Genomic DNA, 5,703 nt, shown 5'->3' with positions numbered 1-5,703 from the left:
ATCTTTAAAGTAAATCCTATTGCTATTAGCTTATCTGCCCAACTATTAAAACTAATAAAATAATAAACTTTATGACACAGGCACTTAGCACAATCCAATTCCCTTGCTAACTGCAATCTTCTCCTCTATCTCTGTTGGTTTTCTTTTCTTTTCTTTTTAGCAATTTCCTGCTTATCACTGAACTATCTGGAACATTTTCATATGTTTGGATGATGGCTTTCAATGGCCCTGGGATATTTTTCTATTTCTTTCTCTCACTATTGAAATCTCTGTCTCTCTGTCTCTCTGTCTCTCTCTCTCTCTCTCTCTCTCTCTCTCTCTTTCTCTCTCTCTCTCCCTCTCCCTCCTACTTTCCTATTTCATTCAATCTGTGCTTAATTTTTTATAGGGTATCATCCCAGCAGGCAGAAATGTCTTTCTTGGTTAAAGTCACCTGCTCCTTGGGACCATTGGAAGCTTGCTGAGGGAGGGAGAGAGAGAAAGAGAGAGAGAGAGGACAGCGGGGAAGCAGTCCCAGTTAACTGGGGTTAGGGGAACCCCCCAATACTCATTCTGCTTCATTTGAAGTGTAGTCTCTGAGCAACCGAAGTCACGTTAGAAAGTTTGTGGAAAATCAAGAAACAAGAAACATACAGATGGGTTTTCTGCTTGCGGAGCGACCTGTGTAGGACAGGCATCCCCGGGTCTCCCTTAGGAGGCTGACTTATTAGAGAGCAGTGTCTCCGCGCTCAGTAAGCCCAGCAGACACCGTTGTATTTGCCCCATTTTCTGTATTTGAGAACCAGGAAAAGGAGCTGGCTGTGTTTCCTGGGCATGTTGCGTGCAAAGCAAATATATTTAGACGCCAGACTAACACTGGGCGTGGTGGATACCCACACACCAGGCCTCACTGGAATCGGTTCTGACCGAGCGAGGACCACGTTCACCTTCCCGTCTCCCACTGACTCTGGGGCCTGGGCCTGCTCCCCGGGGAGAAGGGCAGCCCCATTGTTCCGGCTCTTTCTGCCCCCTCCTTTCTGTCCCAGAGCACATGGAGGACTTTCTTACAGTAACTGTCGATGAGACTTCGGTATTTAAATCCCCGGCACCCAGACCTCAGCAGGCCACAGACATTACAGCCTCCTGCAGTTGCTCTCCTGGCTTTGGTCTTAACATCACGGATCCTGGAAGAAAGTTAGACGCTGGGGCCAGAGACCGGTTTCCCGTTGCAGGAATCTTGCCCCATCTCCAGCCATGAGTCCGGCAGCGTTCGCCAGCGTTCAGAGAAGCACAGTATCAGGTGACCATTGACTGACTGCATGGTAACTTGACTCACTGCCAAAACCCCAACGGTCTCACACCTTCCCTCCTCTTCCTAAGGTGGTGGATTTGTGTATGTCTACGTCTGAATGAGGTGAGAAATATGTTATTCAGGCAAGAAGAAAGACGTGCTTAGGAAGAGTTTTAATTTGGTCTGAGTCCTTTAGTACTTTCAAAAGGACTTTTCTCCACACCCTGCCCCCAACCCCAGAATAAAAGAAACACATATTCATTCCAGAAGATGTGGAAAAAGCAGCATCTCGGTCAGGGGACATGACTGCTCAGAAGCATAAGCCACATCCAACTGGCTTCAGCACAAATCAATTTATTCGATGCATAGCCTGCATCTCCCAGAATTGGCAGGAGGTTTTGCAAACTAGGTTTGGAAAGTGGAAATGAATCATGGAAGCCATAGGCGGCGGGGAGGGGAGCGGAGCCGGGGCTGTGGTGGAGGAAGTTTCTGGTCAGCTCCTGTCTGCTGTGCTAACCAGCTTGGAAGTCTTCTTTTTCTTGCATCGTTAATTCATAAGGATGCGGACTCTCGGGAGAGGGCGTGTGACCAGCTGGACTGAGGTCATATGATCGTTTCCTGGTTGGACCTCCTGATTCCTGTAGAGAAAGGAAGACATCTGACATTACCTGGCCACCAGTGAGGAGGTCACAGGTAAGGACTTGAAATGGAGATCGGGTGTGGCGACCACACTCCTGGAGGGCACCCGTGAGCCGTGATGTCTACCCCCAGGTGTCCACGCTGCTACCTCGGTCGCTGTCACTCTGAACCAGAGCTGCTCTGTCTCACTGTTGGTTATGGGAAAGGCCAGAGCGTGTGGCTTCTGAGGCAGCTCAGGGGAGCCCCTGCACTTCCTCTTTGGTCTCCTTTTCTGCTCGCTCTTGGAGAAGCCGCTGTCTTGTCACAAGATGTTCAAGCTGCATGTGGGGAGGCCCGTGGCAGGAGAAACTGGGGAGGCACACAGTGGAAGCACACAGCCCACCCCAGCCAGGCTTCCACGGGAGACCGCCGCTCGGGCGACAGCAAAGCTGAGTCAGAACCGCTGCTGAGCCGCTCCCAGATCCCCCACCCGCGAACATCATGAGGCGAAATAAATATTTACTCTTGCTTTAAGGGGCTGAGTTTGGGAGTGAGCTATTTTTCAGCAATAGGTGACTAAAACATCGTCCCCCGCAGACCCTGGAGAGCCTTTCACCAGGCTGCTGGAGGAGCCCTTGCTCACGTCCCCACCTGTAGTCGCCCCCAGAGGACGGCTCTGGGGCTGTCTCACCTGGAGGTGCGCGGGAGGCAGGTCCTTCTCCAGCTCCTGGCCTAACGTGCCGCCAGGTTTTGACTAGTTCATTAATCCAGAGCTCTCGCTCCCTGAAGAGGGACTGGCCCTGTGGTACAGGTCTACACACCCAACGCTCCCCAGAGACCACCTTTTCTGTTTCTCCCTTTCTATTTTGGGTCACTGTGATCAAAGTATCCAATAAGTACAACCTGGAGGAGGAGAAGTTTCTTAAGGTTCATGGTATCTAAGGTGTCAGTCCAGAGAAGGCCAACTCCATTGCTCCAGGCCCAAGGTGAGGTAGCCCATCATGGCGGCACCGTCCACCAGAGGAAAGCTGCTCAGCTCCTGGGAAGGTCAGGAGAGAGAGAGAGGAGAAAGGGGCCCACGGGAAGAGCAGCCCTTGCAGGCATGCCCCCCAGTTACCCACTTCCTCCAGCCATGCCCCACCTGCCTGTCGCTACCACCCAGACAGTCCATTCAACCCAGGATGGACGGATTAGGTCTCCGCTCTCGTAATCCAATCATTTCACCTCTGAACATTCCTGCATGAACAGGAGCTTGGGGGACCCCTCATGCCCAGACCATGACACCCCTCTCTTGCTTTCCTCCCTCACTGGGTGAGAACACACCCTCATTACACGGCTTCCCGTCTCTGGTTCTGCCTCTGGGAAACCTGACCTAAGACCGAACGCAGCTAGGAGGAAATAATGAACGTAGGACACAATGGCACAGACGGGGTGGACGGAACAGCGGCCACTCGTTCCTCGTGGTTCTGGAAGCTGGGACGTCCACGATCAAGGTGCCAGCATGGTTAAGTTCCGGTGAGGACCCTCTCCTGGCTTCTATATTCTCATCTGGCAGAAAGAGGGCAAGAGAGCTCTCTGGGGTCTCATGACCCTCGTGACCTAATGACATCCCAAAGCCACCACTTCCTGATACCATCACATCAGGTGTTAGGATTTCAAACTACAAATTTGGGGAGGACACACACCTTCGTTTCATAGCAGATGCCAAGCCGTCCAGCACAAGGTATGACCAATGCTGTCCACCCCTTTACCGGCCCAACTTGACCTCTTAAAAACTATCTGCACACTTCCCGATGTTTTGAGGCATTATGCCCAAATAGCCGCATTTCCCTGTTCAAACAGAGACAGACGCCTTCTCCCTGAAGGGAAACAACCCATATCCGGTCAACGACTGCGATTAGCCACCGTGCATACCTCCTGGGCCACGTTCCATCTTCCATTCTTCGGTGATCCTATTTCAATATCTTGTAGCTTATAAAATGATAAAGGTAACCGCCCTCACGTACCCTAGTCAGCCAAAGGATAAAAGAAAGAGGAGCAGCATTATTTAAAATATATTGAAACACATCTGACGCTAAGGAACAAGCTTGATCGAAGATGCTGACCATGACTTCAGAGTCCTAAAATTCCTATAAGCACCATGAGGCCTGGCCGGGATCTGTGCCCACACTCCCTGGTCCATACTCCCCGGCAGAGGTCATTCGGCCAGAGAGGCGACCCAATCTTCACCGCACAGAGGATTAAATCCTTGGCGTCCTGGCCGTGAGGACGCGCCGGACTCTTCTATTAACTCTGATGGCAGAACAGGGCTGCGAAGGGGTGGGGTGTCCTGGTGATGTCCCCTGAACTCCATGCATGCCCTTCCAGCGCTTGGAGTGACCCAGAATCTCCCCTCCCTTCTGGAAGAGCCGCCCGTCCCGGCCTGCCTGCACTCCGTACCACTCCTGATGGGGACATAGCGCGTCTCCAAAGCCCAAGGGCAGCCTCACTTCCTGACGCCATGGCATCATACTTGGGATTCCTCTTGGAAGCCTCACACACGGGGCTCAGAGGCAGCGTGATGAAATCAGTGTGCTCAAGGTCACCTGATGGCAGAGTCTGGACTTGAACCCAGTCTATCAGATTCCCAGGCCTGCCCGGGCTCGGTTGCTTCCACGGCTTCTGTGGAGGCCAAGACCTTTGCCTTCCGTGTGGCTCTTGACAGAGGACGGATATAATAGGACAGTAGGACAGGAACAGCACTCATGGAGACACAGCACGGTGGCATGTCATTTCTCTGTGCCTCTCTCTCAGCCTATAAAGGGAGAGAAGTCAGCTTGTCCCGTAACCGGGAAAATGGGCAGTGACAATACCCGGTCTCGCTGGGAACATCAAATCAGGCAAATGTATGTGGACGCATTCATTCAGCACGTAGTCACAGACGGTCTGTCGAGAGCCAGCGCTGGGGCCCAGAGCTCTGCAGACCAGCCGTGACTGGGGCAAACATAGTTCCTGCCCGCTGGACCTTCCACCGAGTGAAGCTGGACATTCAGGGACCAATCCCAGTTGCCAGGGGCGTTTCCTGCAGCAGACACACCGTCAGCTACTGCTGGCCCTTTGCTGCCTCCGATTTTAAGGCTTCCAGAGTTCAGAGGCAGCTGTAAGGTGCCTTTTGTGACGTGGAAGGCATCCTGGGAAGAGAGCCACGTCCGGTGCTGAGCAGCAAAGGGAGGGCAGAGTTACGTCTCCTCCACAGGACCAGTCGGCTGCCATGCGAACTGAGGCTCCCTGTCACTTTGCCATGACTGTAGATTTATGGGAAAAAATCAAGCCCTACAGGGAAGCATAGAGGAAGCCTCTTTTTCCCTACAGCACTGCTGAAAATCCCATCGCTCCCCGGGACCCTCCACCCCCTTACTGTGCACGGTTTGGGGGTGCGTGCTGCTCCTCTGTGGGTTTCTCTAGACGCCTTGTCACGGGGTGTATTTATGGACTTTGAAACCATAGACAAGTGACTGAGGACTACTGCCACGGTTCCTCGGTCCCAGCAGAGTGCCCAGCAAGGCGCCTGCCACGCAGTAGGTCCTCAGCAGACGTCTGATGGATGAATTGCTACCTGGGGACTCTGGGTCATTCATGAGGCTCAGCAAGGAACGTCCTGTCACTCATCCCAAGTGCAGAAGAAAATGGTGTCGGCCAGTCTTTGTGCATCAGAGGGTCAGGTCTAGATCTGCAGAGAGGGACGTCAGGGTCCTTAGGCAATGGCTGTTTGAGGAGCCTGTTAAGCGCATGTGGCTGTGCGGGTCAGGTCCCCGAGGCATTTCAGAAGCGGAGAG

The 5,703-nt window shown here is 52.9% G+C and overlaps 1 long non-coding RNA gene across 1 annotated transcript; it reads right to left on the bottom strand.

The window, feature by feature from the left end:
* Positions 1–2,285: 2,285 nt before the first annotated feature.
* Positions 2,286–4,668, bottom strand: LOC306667944. The gene is made up of 3 exons (XR_013765685.1): positions 4,378–4,668; positions 3,212–3,895; positions 2,286–2,927 (listed from the first exon to the last, which is right to left on the bottom strand). It is a non-coding gene; the product is annotated as an uncharacterized lncRNA (long non-coding RNA).
* Between the last annotated feature and the right edge of the window lie 1,035 nt (positions 4,669–5,703).

Source organism: Sciurus vulgaris (assembly GCF_902686455.1).
Source record: "Sciurus vulgaris genome assembly, chromosome: 8".
In the NCBI taxonomy this organism is placed as follows: Eukaryota; Metazoa; Chordata; class Mammalia; order Rodentia; family Sciuridae; genus Sciurus; species Sciurus vulgaris.
Note: the sequence above shows the minus strand (reverse complement) of the source record. Positions and strands in the feature narration are given on the sequence as shown.